The sequence below is a fragment of the Vanellus vanellus genome (genome assembly GCF_965231255.1).
Source record: "Vanellus vanellus genome assembly, chromosome: 3".
NCBI lineage: Eukaryota > Metazoa > Chordata > Aves > Charadriiformes > Charadriidae > Vanellus > Vanellus vanellus.
The window spans coordinates 77,184,520-77,203,548 of NC_138907.1; positions in this window are offsets into that span (position 1 = coordinate 77,184,520).

Genomic DNA, 19,029 nt, shown 5'->3' on the forward strand with positions numbered 1-19,029 from the left:
ACACTGTTGGCAACATTCTCATTCAGCTTCAAAGTTAACATCTCTTTCAAATGAGCAGGAACTGCTTCAAGCCATTGTTTTAGGCTGTCTTCAGGCATGGTTTGATACCACTATCCAGGTCAAGTATTTCATATTGCATCCATTATCATAGGATCTAAGTACCTCAAAGTTCCTTCCTTTGTTTACATGGATTTAATATCTTCCAGGCCACCTTTGCAGTCTCAAGAACTCAATTTTGTTTTCAACAAAAGTTTGGAGCATCAGAGAAGCAAATGTTTTATCAAATAAACCAAATCCAATTGTTGTTTAGAAGCAGATTTTGGTTGTCTGCTCAGTTGCTACTCAATTGACCTTTCAGGTTGCAAAAAATCAAAAAATCGAGGAGCTACTACCTCTTCTAATGCTACCTAAGTAACAAACCACCAGGAATAGAAGTGACACTAATCTTGCTTGCTTTTTAAGAATTCTAATTTCTGTTCAAGTGAAATTAACTCTTTTTATGATTTTTTTTTTGTCACTTTAAAAGTGCTTCTGTATTAAAAGCTATAGCAAGGGTTAGCAGGTGTTAGTCACCCCATTTCAAGATATGATTTACAACACTGTCAGCATTTTACTTACTAGATAAGCAAAACTATGCATCTAAGTGAGTCAATTCAAATATTAAGGTATACAAAAACTGTTAACAAAGTCTTCCATGTAGAAAGTCCAGATGTCTTGTGGACATCTTTGCAAACTGAACAGTGTCGAGAAATACAAACATTAAAAAAATCTGACATTTTAAGAGTAGTATAAGGATACTACATATATTAAGGAATATTTTCAGATTGTACATATTTGCATTGAAATGCTTAAACTATATAGGACATATTAAATATATGATAAATCACTTCATACAGCATATTACTTTGCAGCTGGCACAGAAGAGCTTCATTTCATTCTACTTTTCTACTTGCCAAGAGCTGCTTTAATATATGAAAGAGTAACAGAAAGGCAATCTTTTTTCAATTTTTTTTTAATGGTTGTGCTAGGTCTACATCTGTTTCTTAACTATTATCTGAAATACTGAATTTAAAGTCGGTTATCCCACAGCAAAAAATCCAGTCTGTTGCAGGTCAGTTCAGAACAAAGTTTACATAGTCTCTCTGGTTCAGTTTTCTCCATCTGATAGATTATTTAACCCACAATTCATCCCATATTTGGTAATACAGGTAAAACATATTTCAAAAAAAGGCACATGGAAATGCCTCATTCACTTTGCAATGAGTGTATTCTGTGAAATAAACATAACAATTCCTGTTAGTACCATCAAATACCTCCTCTCTTTCCAAAGCAGAACTAAGTTAATCCTTGAACTGACAGGGATTAATTTTTTAAAGTTAAATAAATCCTATATCAATGCCCTTCCTCTAAGTATATATTTACTTAGTGGCTAAAGTAAAAATACACCACTTGTGGAAAAGTAAGCACACACATAGGCCCTGCACTTTGTATTTATATTCTGATAAAAATCCATCCCTACCAGATTAATGGGATAACCCTTACTGTAGATATAGAAATAAAATAAATGAATACAGAAAAAAAAAAAAAAGGATCTATAGCATAGCATATATTCACAAAAGGCAATTTCATAAAGAAATCCTAAATTTAACTACTACTGCCTCTCATAGTGCTCAGGTTGAGAAAGCCATAGTGCTACCCCTGGCTAATCCCATGTACAAGGACTACCAAGTTACCAAATAGCTATCCATTCATAGTGCAGCATTTACTTGAAAGCCAGATGTGTATCGTCCAGATTCAGTAGCTCCCAAGTGCTATTTTCACTCCCTCTGAAATAGCTTTTTTGGTAACTCAGGGAATGCAAACAGACTAAGATTCCTCTCTAGGAAACCAAGATTGCATTCCCTCGGATAAAATTGATAATCAATTTGTTTTATCATCGTAATTATCCTCCCAATTATTTAAAAGAAAGACTATGAAAAGATTCTGCGTTACAGCAGCGTGTGATCACAGAGACGTGACACAACAGATGCAGTATCAGTTTTCAGGCAGAATTACTTGGTATATAAAATGTCTAACTGTTTAGGTGGCTGTCTCTGTCTTACATTTTAATTACAAACACTTTAAAGAAAAAGGCGAGTCTCCTCTTTTCTCACCAGGGTGAAATCAAGGTCATCTTATATAAGAGTAAATTCTCCTTGAGATAGTAATATTTAAAATTAAATGACACTCCACCTAAATTATTTTACTAAAAGCCTTCAACTCCTCTAAGCTCTCCAAGTAGCATCATCTAAACCTTTAAGAAGTTGCCAACAGTTTGAATAATATAATACACAGAGTACCGCCCTTTAAGGGAATGATTGTGTGCTCAAATTGGGCTAAATAAGAAATAAGATGATATAAACCCAAGCCACTTAAACCACATGAATGATTCCTAAACACATAGGAATCTGATTTGTAACCATGCACAAACAGCAATATCATAGTTCCAAAATTGACTTTGCTGGAATTTATTGCAGGATACTACTGTGTACTAACAGGATTTTACAATTAATGAGACCTAAAATGCTACTAGCTGGGCACAAAAACTATGTACTAAATGAGGTACAATTCTTCTATTTAAGGTAAATTTACTATGGAGAATAGCATTATTAATCATTAAGTCATCTCTGATTTCTATATCACTATCCAAACATGCCTAGTATTCTTGCTAAGAAAGTCACTCCTGACATAAGGAGGTGATCTTAAAAATTACCCAAGGCCCTTGTTTTTACAGAAAGAATGTTTTCTAACCTTTTATGACCCCCTTTGTTCCCAGACATTGTAATTCTGTAGTTCCTTTGATCTTAAGGCATTTTGCTAATTGTACTTCTGCAGGATACCTGATGTACTGCCACCGGTCAGTAGAAAAGCGGAAGCTAAAGGACTACTGGCCCTTTCTTATACATACTGATGTATATCCACATATAGAAAAGGGGTTTTGTTTTTTGGTTTTTTTTTTCATGAATTAGCTTAATATATCATGGGCATGTGGAAAAAGTTGAACAAGAAGAAAAAAATGTATTCTAAGACTGTCCACGTATGAACTGTTGTGGAATAACTACAGAGCTTTAACTTCTGTTCACACATGAACTATTGGGGAGTAACTACAGAGCTTTAACTTCAGTCCATCTTTTACTTTACACAGTGTAATAACTCGCACCAGCCTAACAAATGGGTATAGTTAAAGTGGTGTTAAATTTTAGCGTGGAAACACTTGTTAAAAACCTGCTCACCTGAGTACGTCCAGTCTGCTATCTGCTTTTCTCCTTGGGAAAAATAAAGTTGTTTTTTATTCAGTGTTAGAAGGGTTGATCCACTCCAATTTAAATATAATTAGCAAAACTGTTAAGCAAGCTGCAGTTGCCAGATCTTTATGGCTGGTAATACCTCAGCCAAAGTACACACTAATTTCTGTTTCCAGTATGACTTTGCAAGGCTATCAGTTGGAGAAAGCAGTTTTCTGGTTGTGCAATGAATCCGACCGTAGCCAGGAATTACAGACACAAACAGAAAATCCCAACCTCGTGTTTGACTTCAGCTTTCACAGTAGCAGGGTATCCTAAAAGGGGATTTGAGTGCCATTTTTTCTCATTTTGCTTTTCCTGATATGCAGGAGCAATGTGAGAGAGCTAGGTTTCTGATCTTTTCTAGCCAAGATGTGTGCTTCTTATAAAGATGGGACGTCAATCTCATTTGGGGGAGCAAGATATGTATAAGATATTAACTGGAAGCACTAATTGTCACAGGTGGGTTGATTTCTGTTCTCTGGTTAGGCATCGATTTGTTGTGATTGTGTCCAACCTCAATCTCCCGCGTTTCAAAGACTTGCTGACGCAGATAGACCCAGTGTTCCTAAGTCTGGATTTCTCAAGCAAATTGCCAGTTACAGATCCCTGGTTTAACCCCATTCTCACCACTGCGAGTCTTTTCTGTCTCTTACCCCCAACCCAACCCTCCTAATTACTTGGATAAATTCCTTCTGAGTCTACCTTGCTGTTTCCTAATAACATGGTTTCCTAATGACAGTTTTCAGAAACAACTTTGGTGTTAAAATAAGGGGCACAGGCTTAGTTCAGGAATTTCTTACTGGTGAACGTGTAAGAGTTACAGGTTGGTTTGTTTTTAAACAAACTTTTGAACATAGTCCCTGCGGTCTGCTTAAACTATTCACCACCAGCAAATCCTGGGCTTCCTTTGAAGCCTGAGGCCAGACAGCCCCTCCAGACTTCCGCTACGACTGGCTTGTTTCTGGTGGTACAGGCTCTCTCTTACTCGAGGAAGCACTTTCTTTTTTGACAATGAGAGGGCTTCTAAGTCGGGGTTTCACAAAGCACTGGCCACTAATGACAGAAACGCAAGGGCGGACATTGCACGCTACTGGTCTCTCTGCAATAGCTCGGGAAAGGACCTTGAGTTAAAAACTGTTAATCCCACTCTCTGTTTAGGAATTCATTCTCTCATTGTAGTTTGATCATATCAGTATGACTGGAAAGTCAAACATAGTATTTCAGTCAGTCTGAAATATTGAGTGTTTAAAAGTAAACCAGCCTTTTTGGCAGGACCCCGAGTTCCTCTTACCACTAATTTTCCTTCTTTGCTCCCTTCAGCCCTCAATCTCACGTCAGGGCAACTAAACTTTGAGCCATGCAAAGCTAGATAAAGCTTGGTTCATATCCTATTTATGCTTCTCGAGGTAAAAAGGTCACAACAGAACGATTTAAGAAACGTTTTCCCCCACACTTACTAAGGACTTCTGTATTCCTTTCTGGCCCAGTCAGCATGATAGCCAGGAACCAAATTTTACTGCCAGCTTGAACCTCCTTCTTAACCCTTCCTCCTCCCCACATTGGGAGTTACCCCCCTGAGCTGTAACAACTCACAGCATTCCCTAAATACCCCATTGTAGTTAGCTCCACAGAGCCATTTCACTGTGAAAATGAAAGAGAAATGCAGGCAAGGAAAAGGAAAATGTCAGTATATTTGTCCATTAACCATAGCTCTGACTTGCTTCCTTGCTGGCTTTTCACATCATCCCTGAAACATTCTCCTTATTCAGCAAAGAACCTAACCCGAGTTTACATTATTTCGCTACAGCAACCTTCGCTGCTAACCTGTTCCAGAAGTTTGTAATTTATTACATATATGATCAGTACCTGCATGCTCTGCTTTTTCTGCTTCTGAAATTAAACAGCTCATATCCCCATGATCTTTAACAACAATAGGAAACACACACATATATTAAATTTTTCTTTAATTTCAACTCTCTGTGTCAATGCATATCAGGACCTTTTGATGTGACAGAAGGCACCACAGAAACAACATAGATTTTACAATACCTTTGAAAAGGGACCAGAAGTTCCTGTACTGCATGTTATGGCAGCATAACAGAGGGTTAACTGCTGAGTGAATAACTCAGAACAGCATTAAGTGCTTTTCTCCTTAATGTATAACAGTACTTATTTCATGAAGTAAGAAGCTCTGATATTTGATATGTTAATAGGTGACAGAAAAGGTGAACTCAATTTCCAGAAGTTCAGATTCCAGATTTTTTGCACTCGATGTAATACCGCAGACTCATCTACTGCAAACTCCTTTTTCTGTACACTTTAAAGGCCACCTAAGGATCTCTTCGAGAGCAGTAATTGCCATCTGCTGGCCAAGCCGGGAACGGTCTTTGTCCACAATTTCTTCATCTATCTGGCTAAATTTGGAAATGGATTTGAGCAAAGGAGACAGTGCAACGTGGGAGCAGGACAGTGCAACTGGCAGCTAAGGCTGCACCCTGGGACAGAAGCCTGCGCGTCCTTCCCTGTCTCACATTGGAAAAGGAGGAGAAAAACAGGAAAGGAGGAGATGGGTTTGGGGGATCTGTGTCATTACTATGATTTGCTGAGATGTTGATTTAAAAATAGATAGCCAGCAAAATTATTGTTATCTTCTCGTCTGGAAATTAAACTTGAAATTTTATGCTTTTGAGTGACAAAAAGAGAATGGAGGGAATGCAAACCCTGTGCTGCTGGGGGAGGAAGGCCAGGTCTCTACAAATGTCTGTTTCCAGATCAGAGCTGGTTAGAGGCAGCAGAGTGGCACTGCGGTAATCCCTGCCCATTCTCACCCCAAAGCCTATGTAGCACAGCACACTCATCCCCTCACTCTCCCCTCATCTGCTTTTTCCCAGCTGTGACTTTTTATCTCCCAAGCCTTTCTGCCTCCAAATTCCTTTCACAACCCGCCCCAGATCTCAGAATCAAAACATTTCTCCTCATCATTTCAATCCAGAACCCCCGCCATTTTCCATCTTCTTTCCCTAAATTCTCTTTCCTCCCAAGACTTCCTCCTCTTCTCCTACTCACACTCCTTCCCATCCCCAACCTTCCTACCCCAAGAAGCCCCAGCCTATAAGGCACACCTCTTGCCCCCAGGCCCTCAAATCTGCCCCAGCTGCTTGCCACCTTCTGCTCTGCCTGCTCAGAACAACTCTATCACTCTAAAGTCAAGCTGGGTAAGACACAGAAGGTACAAAGGCATGACAAGTCTTGGGAAACACAGATGTAGGGTAGGTTTATTTGAATACTTCTCTGACAACTACCCATTAGGTGGTAGAAAACAGGAATCAGAGCCCCCTCTTAGTCTTCTTGTCTACTGGCTGAATAAACCCAGCCCTCTCAGCCTCTGCTCATGCAGTACGTTCTCCAGTGTCCTGACAATCTTGGTGACCCTCCCTGGACTCTCTCCAGTTTGTAAATATCCCTTTTGCTCTGGGGTGGCCCAAACCAAACACACTACTCCAGACATGGCCCCATAAGTGTCGAATACAGAGGAATAATCACTTCCCTCAATGTGCTGGCTGTGCTCTTGCTAGTATAGACCGGTATGTGATTAGTCCTCATTGTTGCAAGAGAAACTGCAGATGCCTATTCATCTGGTTGCTCACGAGCACCGTTCTGCAAACTATTTTTTATCCTGTGTATCCCCAGCCTGCACAGGTGCATGGGGTTATGACATCCCAGATGCAGGATTTTGCGTTTACCTTCATTGAACTCCATGAGGTTTTTGTTGGCCATTCAGAAGGAACTTTCTAAGCTAGAGGAATGATCCATCCTGGAGGAATGATCCTCCTCCAGTAGATTGACTGCTTTCTCCAATTCAGTATCATCCATGAGCTTCATGAAGGTGTAGACTATCCCACTGCACAGCTGGTTGATACAGATGTAAAGCAGGAGCTTCCTCTTAGTGTTCCCCAATCTTAGAGGAAACATGGTAAATGGACTTATTCTATCACTCAGTATTTTCTGGCAGGAGTTCCGTAGCTTAACTGCATATGAGGAAAAAAAAAAAAGCATCCTTTGACGCGACACCTATTTCCTGTAAGCTTCATTGGATAGTCCCAAATTAACTGTCTCTTCCCATACAAGAACAACTTTTTTTCTATCAACCATCTCCATATCATCCATGAATTCACGTATCTTTGTTAGAATCCCTTTCAGTTATATCTTTCCCAGGCAGAAAGGCTGATTCAGTCATTCTTCCTGTAGAAGCCATACCATATCTTTCAATCACCTTTGCCCTCCTTTTAAGTAGAACCATAGAACCATAGAATATCTTGAGTTGGAAGGGACCCATAGGGATCATCGAGTCCAACTCCCTGCTCCTCACAGAACTACCTAACACTAAACCATATGACTAAAAGTGTCATCCAGACGCTCCTTGAACTGTGACAGGCTTGGTGCTGTGACCACTTCCCTGGGGAGCCTGTTCCAGTGACCAACCACCCTCTCAGTGAAGGCGCTTTTCCTAATGTCCCATCTGAACTTCCCCGATGCAGCTTCATTCCATTTCCTTGTGTCCTATCGCTGGTCACTAGAGAAAGATCAGCACCTCCCCCTCTGCTGCCTTCCTTGAGGTAGCTGTAGACTGCCATGAGGTCACCCCTCAGCCTTCTTCAGGCTGAACAAACCAAGTGACCTCAGCTGCTCCTTGTAAGTCTTGCCCTCAAGGCCCTTCACCGTCTCAGTCGTCCTCCTCTGGACACACTCTAGTAGTTTGATGTCCTTCTTACACTGAGGTGCCCAAAACTGCACACAGTACTCAAGGTGGGGCCACAACAGTGCAGTGTAGAGTGGGACAATCGCCTTCCTTGGCTGGCTAGTGATGCTGTGCTTGATGCACCCCAGGACACGGTGGCCCTTTTGGCTGCCAGGGCACACTGTTGACTCATATTTCAGTTGCCATCAACCCAAACTCCAGCTCTCTTTATGCGGGGCTGCTCTCCAGCCTCTCGTCCCCCAGTTTGTATGTATAACCAGGATTACCCTGTCCCAGGTGGAGAATCCAGCACTTGCTTTTGTTAAATTTCATACAGTTGGTGATTGCCCAGCTTTCCAGTCTGTCCAAATCTCTAAAACTAGTTCTGTTATAGCTCTTTTCAAGGTAGGGGACATGGATAGCTGAACAGCACACAGCAGTCAGGGTGTGGGCACACTTTGAATTCATGCAACAGCATATATTTGTACTCTATTTAATTTTCATCCTCCCATACTAATTCCTAACATTTGATTTGATTTTTTGACTGTGAGTATCAGAGTGACATTTTCATTCTCAAATATAATCTCAAGGTCTCATTCCCAAATAGCCATGGTTAGCTCAGAACCCATCTTTTTTTTTTTAAGCTGATGTCAGGTTTGTTCATCATTTCTACATACCAACACTGAATTTAATTTGAGTGGTATTAAAATGGCACCCTCAGAAGAGTCTTCTGGGTATCTTTTCAAGTGACACTCATCTTTACAACACTAACTTATCCAACATCATCAGCAAACTTCATCATATCATGTTACCAAACAACAAGTTGTGGAAGAATTTGAATATAGCCAGTAACTGGGAAGCAAAATAGCAAGTTCAAGTCAATACTGAGAAACATAAATGTGAAAAACCCCTTCTCTAGGTACATAAAATAATGGTCTCTAGAATGTTATTATCATCAGAAAGTTCATTACAGAGGAGAGATCTTGGACGTATTTTAGCTCCTCATTTGGCAGCAATAGCTCCCTAAACAATAATGTCTAACAGGCACATAGAACATTAATCATTATTAAGAAGAGAAAATTTAAAAAGTAAGTGTTGCATATGTCAGAATTAGTCATGCAGCAATACCTTTGATACTACATACAAGTCTGTTCTCAGAAAGAATATAACAGAACTAGAAAAAGTACAAAGAGGACAAATTAGCCATATGATACAGCTTCTGCATGACAAGCATTTAAGTTGATCAGGACTCTAGCTTGGGAAAGAAATCAGTAAGGAAACTGAGGCCAGTAAAATCATCACTGGCATGAGACGGGAAGGAAAATGTTAATGTGCTAGCTCTCAAATAAAAGACCTAAGGGACATCCAAGAATATGATCAAGCCTCAAGTTTAACTCAACAATTACTATTTCATTCAACAAAACTAAATTATGGAACTAATCAATACAAAGTGTTTAAGATGCCAAAATGATATACTTAACAAACCAATAGGAAAAGCCATAAAAGAAAGATGCAGTAACAACAAAATATAACAAACTGAAGATTATCTCCAGCTCAAGAACTTTATCCTTGTACTTGGAAACAATGGGAGAGGTATTGAAATAAAGCTCTGTTGAGCTTCTCCCCATTCTCATGCTCTTTTCCAAAGCGCCTGGAACAGGACACTTATACTCATTTTCAACTTCCAGGGTGAAGCACAAATGCAGTTCCCTGCTACCACAGACACTGTATTTTATTTTCCCATATTTGGGGAAATTGCATAGACAACCCATCCAGCACGTAAGGGGTGAGTCTTACTTTTGGAAAGTCACTCTAAATCATGTCCCCTCCTCACATGAAAAAAACTCTTAATGTGAATTGAGCGTGGTTGTTCCTTTGGTCTTGTGACATGGGTGAAAATTTGAAATGGGTAGAAGTAAAAATGTCAGAGTAAAGCACTGTACTTCCACTGAACTGAATTTCTTTTTTTTTTTTTAACTTATGAAACATTAGCATTGGTGTTTGCATTATCAACATGTTATACTGAATATAAAGATATGAAATGTTTCCATGGTCATGAATCAACTTTCTCCTATGCCCAGAGTTTTCATTCAATGGGAAGCTTTGGCTCTTTGTTCTGATTTGGAACAACACAGGGTTTGCAAATGTTACAATTCCCAGAACTTCCATTTTCCTCATCACAGACTGACTATGAAACCTCAGTGTGTTTTGTCTGGAAGGGAAGGTTTGTGTCACTTACAAGCATTCATCTCATAGATATCTTTTCATCTCATAGATATCTTGATTGGTACAACTGCTAATCCTTAGTGATCCCACTAAGATCTCTCCCTCAGCAGGGAGCCAGAGTGGCAGTGAGGTCACTTAGATTTTTTGGTCCATGGAAGTTGGATCCAGCAATTCTTGTATCCCACACCCGAACTATCGATCTAAAACAATAAACCCCTTTAATCACACAAGCACTTCTTGGCAAGCGCAAAATGCAAAAGAGGAATAACGATTCTCCAAACAAAGAAACAGGAATGCTTGTTCTCATTAAGGGTTTCCCTTGAATTTTACTCAGCAGCAGTAAGAAACAGGGTTCTCCAGGGCAGGCTGTGTTCAACACTCTTCTGTGTGAGTGCAAGTAAACAGAAGCCCTTGGAGGATAAGATCTTAAGGCACTTTGTTTTTTCTTTTTTAAGGAGAAGCTACTGCAATGCAGGAAAGACATGTTGTCTCTGAAGAGCCATGTGCTACTTCAATATATTGGTGAGGACTTTTTCTTTGCACTGTGTTTTTTCCTATGCCTAGCACAACAGGGTTCTGGGATCCTTCTCAAAGGAACCTGGCTATTACTGTCCTACAATAAATAAATAAATAAATACATAAATAAACCTCTCCAACAAGTCCGCTATAAAACAGACTGTGTCAAGTAAATATAAAGTTCGGAAGTTGTGCTTGCTTTGTTTGTTTGTTATTTTAAATAAGTCTCAATGGGGTCTCAGACCTTTTACAAATGGAACACAATTCATGATCTTCGGGTCAGAATGATATGCCACTTTATACTGCAGTGCACTCACGGAGACCCACACAGCTATGTGTGCGTGGGGAGGGGACAGCTTTCTCTATGTGACATATGGGAAAATGTCTTAAAGATCTTGCTCCAACTTCCATTTTATAATTGATGATTCTTTCTGCCCTGCAAAACCCACTTTTCATACAGGTTTCAAAATTGTTTCTGCAGATATGAATAAGTATAAGTTCTTATCTCTCCTTTTCCTGTCTTGCAAGTCAGATGTCTAGTTCAATGTCCAAGAGGGGACTTCGAAGACCAGAAAGTTTCTGATTTCAGTCATCTGGCTTTTGCTGTGCGAAAACACCTCCGCTAATGCCATGTCTTAATAGTTTGCCTGTTTTTTCTTAAAACTGATTTGTTTTGCTGACAGAGTTAGGCCCATGGAAACTAGCTCTTTACCTAGCAGGTTGAAAAGTTCATCCTGTTCTGCTTTTTAATAGAACAACAAAACTTTCCTGTAAACTCAGCTCCCAGAATCCATTACAAGGCTAGTGTAGCTGGCTCTGACCAAATGCTGGCACCATTTTAATAAACCACAGATTCTGACAAGTTTTTTCCTTCTTCTCTGCTAGCATTTAATACATCTTTTCCTCCAGGCGTACCAGTCAGGTAGCATAAATCTCCTGCCACGAGCACGAGTCTCTAAATGAAGAAGATTTACCTTTGGCAGAATCTCATGCATGAGACCATCTCTGGGGTAGATTTATCACGTCCTATGCAGCCCACGTGCTAAAAAAAAGCATTTCACCTTTCACTTTTTCATAATATTCCTTTAACTATACTTTTTCCTTAACAGGGACAGCTTTGTCTATCTGCACTTAAACTCTTCAGTCAGTTTACCACGTAAGCCACAGAAGAGATTTCCTTCCAGGAATTGAAAGAAATGTAACTGAGAACCTAATCAGCTATTACCTTCTGAAAATAGCAACACAGGTCTAATGGAATTTAAATGAAATTTAAAATATTTTTCATAACTGGAGAAAATAACTACATCTGTCTTCTAAAGATTTGAGGCTTGTGCTCAGATGCAGTGTTAGCTTTCCAAACATAACATACCACCATGCAGTGTTTCTGGTCATGCTCAGACTAGACCAAGCACAACTTAATCTTTTATTCAAGTTCATTAAGGAAAAGCATTCAACACAGCTCAAAAAGTCCTGTTCATCGCCATAGCTCCATAGCATCAGAGGGGAAAGAAGTATGTTTAAAAATCTTCATAGTGGAGAAAATCCTTCCAGCTAAAACAGAAGCCACATAAGGAGTTTTGTCAGGTTACTGCTGACGGAAAGGAGAAGTTTCCTGAATGTTTTGAAGGTTGCCTTAAAACCAATCTGAACAGATTTCTTCGTGTTTTGCTAAAAGGCAAACAGATGATCTAGTGTCTCTTTTACTACTGACCAGGGCTGGGTGGTGTTGATCTTTGTTGATAAACCTCAAAATTTCTGAGGGGTTTTCTTTGCAAAGAAAATGACAAATCGTGAGTGGTTCCACTTAGGTCAACTTCTTTCTGGCCAAGTGCTGTTGCCAGCTGCTCCAGCTCCACCACAGCACAGACTCCGGCCACAGGAAGATACATGAAAGCCACCAACAGAGACCACACGGACAAGAAACTCTCAACTTTCACATTTTACCTTTGTTCCCAAAGCAAATCCCTTTTAAAGAAGTCAGTTAACCTTCACTGTCACAGCTGTAAAGTGGTGTTAAAAGTCATCTTAACAGGGAAAGTTGTGATGAAGCCTACTGGCAAATGTAGGTCCCAAAACCTGTTGGTTTCCTTAAGAACAGACTCAGAATCATAGTGTCCTGGTTTGAGAGACACAGGACTAATTTCTCTTCTAATGCTTGGGAAAACTGCACTTTTAGAAGACTCCAGTGTCTGAATTTGTGAAAATATTTACTTTACAGCCAGCTATGGTGTGTGGGTCTCAAGGTCTCAGTGGTTTTGAGCTAGCCAGGTGCAGGGATGAGGAGGAGCGAGACCCGGGCACTTGACCCAAGCTGGCCAACAGGATTATTTCATACCATCAACGTCACACTCATTATAAATTAGAAAGTTTGCTGTGAAGTTCGCTCTCTCCCTTGATGGCTGCCATCCTGAGAACTTCGTGCCCTGGTGCTGGAGCCCTGAGGCCTTCCCTTCCTCCTGAAGCTGTAGCGCTCGCAGTGTCCGACATTAGCTGTCCACTGCTGGGAGTGCACAGCTTCCTACTGATATAATTGGCTGAGTATAATCTTTGCATATTCTGTATTGGTGTCGGGATCAATATCAGTTCTTTAGTGCTGTTAATGTTAATTATCTAATCTTATTTTATTAAATCTGTTTATACTTCAGCTCTCGGGTTTTCTTGTTTTTCCCGATTTCCCTTTCCCAGGTGGGGAGGGGTCATCGGGTGATAGAATGATTGTCTAAATGACAACAAATTGTTATGGGTCTCTCAAACCATAACACATAGTAATTCTCAAAATCGGCCACTGCCTTACAGATACTACTGTAAGAAGCAATACAAGCAGCAGGAGTTCCCTCACATCTCCCATCCTGCTCCCAGCCTTTTGCTCCCTCCCCAGTGCAGCAGTGCACCACCCAGCTGTGCTGAGAGCCAGATCAGGGAAGGGATCCAGCTTCAAAACAAAACCACCACCCCTTTTCTCCCTCCACCCCCTGCCTTTTAAAGCTAGTTTGATTCCCTAATCTGGTTGCCAGTCCCACAAACAGCTGCACCTTCATAACTCCTTACGTCAGTGCTGCTGCTGAACTCCCCACATGGTGTTATCTATAAAGCGTTGGGTTTGTGGGTTCTTTTTTTAAGAAATATCATTATGTCTGACCTGCCACCTTTGAGAAACTGGAGGAAGGTAATGGTGGGAAGGGAGGGTACCCCTCTCTCTCTGGAAGGAAAGCGAGAAGAAAATGCTGAGCAGTTACCAGGTCTTTGAATCTTCCTTCAAGTAAGCCTTTCTGCTCAGCCCTGAAGAGATGAGCATCCTGGACACAACCAGAAATCCCTCACTCATCAACTACTGAGCGCATTTGAGTTGCACAGCTGTTTGCCTTTCTGTGCTACAATATCCTAGAAACCCCGAGGTATTTCAGGTATGTTCAGAGAAGAAAGGAGAAGAAAGAACGAAAAAAAAAAAAGTGGTGCCTATAGACTTCTTTTCAAGCCTGCCTATTATTTCATTCAAATAACCCTAATGAACAAGGAATTATTCCCGTGTGTAAAGAAAGCCAACAGGAGCTGAAATCTATCACCTCTTATGAATTAAAAGCTTATTACTGTTTATTGGCATACTGCATGTGCACTTCAGAGGGTCTCATTAATTCCTCAGAATAATCTGTTTTCAATTACAAGAAGTAAATGGCTGTGATGAGAGGTGAATGCAAGTTCTGCATTGCACTTTTTGCAGCGAACCATCCCAATACAAACTTCTGGATAGAGCAGATGTGACTGCCCGTCTTTTGGCAGTGAAAACGTGCCAAACAGCTCTCTGCTCATGAGAACCGGGAGAGTTCAGCTTTGTTTAGAGGTGTTTGGTGTCAATTTGCACCGCTAAATACCTTACATTTCTTTGTTGCATCGGGACTAATTTCTGTCACATGCAAAAGCATGACACAACAGGAGAGAGAGGAGATATTTTGCCTGAATCCCTTCTTCCCCCTCACTTGTGTGTTCCCTTCCTCACCTTCCCCCAGAGGAGAGAGCAACTTCTGAGCCAAGGAGCTCAATTTTCACTGGAGAAAAATGTTAGTAACTCGCAACTAAAACTGAAAAGACGTAACTACTTGTGGACTTTTTTGAATTAGGGAAACAGAAACCCTGACTTAGTACAAGGAATACGCCTTTATCTGAAAAACAGGCAGGGAGGGAAGAGGCTTTAAAACTATCTTTTGGCAACAGCTGATATCGGGCCCCGGCGTGCCTATCTATGGCTAATGTAGATAGTCACTGTTGCAGCAGTAATTCCAGAGCACAAAGCAGCGTCAGTAATTCTCCTGCCTAGAGGCCAGCAGCAGCACTCAGTGGTTTAATTTTACAGATTTAAAAAGGAGAGGAATAACATCAGCACCTAAAGCAGCCTTAGAATTGATCACACAGGGCTCAATCCGAAGTGAAGGCCCCTTCACTGCACGCATGCTGAGTGCTGCCTTCTCCATGGAGTTCATGTTAATTTTAGGAAAGAGGGAGATAAAGATAGATTTTAAATTCATCTCACTTTGCATTGCAGCACTGTATCTGTAAAAAAAAAAAAAACAACAAACCAACAACAAAACAAAAGGGTTTATTGTGCATCACTCAGATGTTTGCAGGCTATGTAGCACCAGGCAAATGTACATAACCCCCTGGCAGATCAACCAAGAATCTCCTTCCAAGTTTGCTGAGCAAAGCCTGGCATCCATTCCCCTGGCACCAACAGGTCAGTGCTCTTGCTCACATTTTCCCACTTAGGTAACAGCTGGAGAAGTGGGCCTGGTTAGGCCTTTCCTGCAGATTTCCCTGCCTGCCTGACTTGCCTAATGCTGTAATTGACAGGACAGGTCTCCATCCCATTCCCTCTTTTGATTCTGGCTCCTGAGCCTCTGGCTTTGAAGTTTGACTCCTGACCTGAACATGGCTCTTGATTCCTTGTTTGAGTTTGTCCAGCCACTCTCAGTAAGTGCCTTGTTACAGTGATCAACAGAACAGGGAATAAAGCAAATAATGGTCAGTGCAAAGTACAGAAGATAACCAAGAAAGATGGGGGAGACCAATATCATGACCACTAGTACAGCCGAAAGAAGAGATTAACAATTGCCATGAGCAATAATGGACAAAAACTGACTTCTTGCCAGCACAGAGAGATGATCTGGACAAACAGTAGGAAACCAGTCACTGCAGCTGTGTCTGGTTTGGTTTGGAGGATGCGATAGTGAAGGAAGTCAAGAGAAGAAAATTGCAGCAATCAAAGCAGAAGACAGCTAGGACCACATGGGTGTACTTTGGTATCATGGAAAGAGTGAGAAATCCAGATTTTATAGGTGTCGTGTTGCATCACAGGAAAGATCATGAGATTATCAAGGGGGAAACATGATGAGAATTTGGGGGAAAGTCATTGAGCACACATGCTTTCTGTTAAGTTTTGTTCAAAACTTGACAACTACTTCCCCTGAACTGCTTTGTGCTTATCTTAGAGATAAGGGGGTGTGGTTGGGGGTGGGTGGGGGTGTCAAGTAGACAGAGTATGACAGAATGCCAAAGAAAATAAGAAAGAAAAAGGGACACCTTTCTCAATCAGCACACACCTATTGCATTCACTGATTGCTCTGAGTAGATTATTTCTATGTTATTTAAGGTAGGGCTTAATCCCAGAGCACCTATAAATTAGAATCATAGCCTACGTTGGAAGGGACCTTTAAGATCATTGAGTCCAACCATCAACCACTGCCAAAACCATCACTAAACCATGTCCCTCAGCACCATGTCTACACGGCTTTTAAATACCTCCAGGGATGGTGACTCCACCACTTCCCTGGGCAGCCTGTTCCAACGCTTGATAACCCTTTGGGTAAAAAACTTTTTCCTAATATCCAATCTAAACCCACCCTGGCATAACTTGAGGCCATCTCCTCTTGTCCTATCGCTTGTAACTGGCGAGAAGAGGTTGACCCCCACCTCTCTACAACCTCCTTTCAGGTAATTGTAGAGAGTGATAAGGTTTCCCCTCAGCCTCCTTTTCTCCAAGTTTTTCCTCTCCCGATGCCCATCTTAATTTCTTTGCCCACATAGCACTTAGATCCCTCCACCCTACCATGGTATCTGAGATAATCAACTCCCAGCCTTCTGGCAACCCTATGTCCTCCCAAAATGTCTTTGCCAGCTCCTCCTCGCTAACTTCTGCATAAATGCATGAGAGCAAAGCTATTTTTCCTGTACAGTATTAGCCATATTGTTCACTTTGAACACTCTTTCATTTAGGAAGGCTACAGAGGCTTCACGTTCAGGAGCCTCGCATCTCTTTTCCTTGTATATTTTTAGGAATATACCTGACTTCTGATACAACAGACCTATTTCTCAGCTATGTCTTTGGATTGCATCTGGGATGCGTCAGCCCTGCTAGAAGCACTTTAGCAAAGTCCAAAAGGAGGAGATAAATTACACTGGAGACAGGGGAGAACTATCTGCACCACATGTAATACACATGTTTATATGTATTATGTATGGCTATGTTATATATATTATGCACAGCTAACATTTTCCACTTCCCTCTCTTTAATAATGAAAATGTCTCCAACGCAGTTCTGCTCTAGTTTCCTTACCCCCCTTATATTTGATAGCATATGGAATAAGCAGTGGTCAGCCTTTTTTTCCCCTGGCTGGGGGGTGCAGCAGTCAGTGTGACACCTGGTATGTCTGATGTTTAACCGTCCTCCCTTCATGCTCTCTTCAACCCTCCCCAGCTGCAACCTAGCCAGTGGGGGAAGGAAACCCTCAGAGTCAAACCCAGAAAGCACTTAGTGAAAACAAATAAGGTTGCTAAGGAACCGTAAAGATAAACTCAAACCCACAAAATCCAGGAAACAGAAAGGTGTTCGTATGCTTTTTTCAAAATCGCACCACTCAGTCCCCTCTGTGCTTGGTCTGTCACGTTATACTAGCACACAGCTAAGGCTGTGATTATACATGCCCAGGACTGATTCCCCAAAATGTGGGAATCCCAAGAGCCCAGCACATTGCGCCACTCGACAACATCTACCTCTCTTCCTACTTTTTTTTTTTTTTTAATTACACCACACATAAAAAGAGCCAAGTAAACTTATAGTGCAGGTAGACTATAAATTCTATGTTAATCATTAGTTATCTATAATGACAACAGCCTAAGTAACAGTAGCAATGACAATGCCAGCAGCACAGCTGGGCAACATCAGCATACAAACTGAGGGTCCACAGAAGGCACAAATCGTACCCTCGCTGCCGCTGCCACCCTACTAGCTAGACTAAAGACAGCACGGGTTTGACTGCTGATTTGCAACTCCACTTCCGTTTTACCACACAGGTACAGCCTCGGGAGCCATGCTGTGCCCACAGGGATTTTGTTGAAGCTGAATCTATTACTGCGCTCAACCCATAAATAAAGCTATCTCCAGTGCATTGGGAGGTAAGAAGATGAAAGCCAAAGGAAAGGAGCGAACATGCCAGTTACGCCTTGCCTGTGCCACGCAGACCCTGGGGCTGTGTTTACATGTTTCCAGAGCCCGGTGAACTCTGGAAGCAAGAGGCAACTGAGGCAAGGCAAGCCCCTCTCATCAGCTGCCCTTTGAGCACTGCATGTTCTCTTCTCGATGTGCACAGCTACACTGCACACCTGAAAAATTTACTCACACTTTGAAAGACTCTGGGAAATAAAAAACATGCCACTGGAAAGGTTATATTTAGCCCTCCTATCGCCATTCACCTTGAATTCAGATACTCAAGATGTAGCAATTTGCCTACCATGCAGAGGAGCAGTTGTACATGCCGTACATCTGAAATCACATTAGCCACCAGCCTCGTGGCTTAATCATTGCTTCACAGCAAGGCTGAAACTTCTCTGAAAGAAATGCAGTGAACTCAGTTGCTAATCTGGCTTCATCCTATCCTGTCATAGAGATCAGAGTGGTTCACTTCTGCCATGAGAACAAAATGAGAGTATTTCCACTTCCCACTCAGTTTGCACCAAAACAGCATCAGTCTGAGTAACACAAAGTATTTATCAGAAATGGAGCAAACTTTAATTCTTGCTAACAATACAACTTGAAAGTGATTAGAATGAAAAAGCATAGCCTAAATATCCTTACACTACATCTAGGTGAATTTCTCCTTGCCTCACACATCTAATGCATTTTGTCTACCACGTGGCTGGATTTCACCAGTACAAAAACTAACAAAAGGACACAA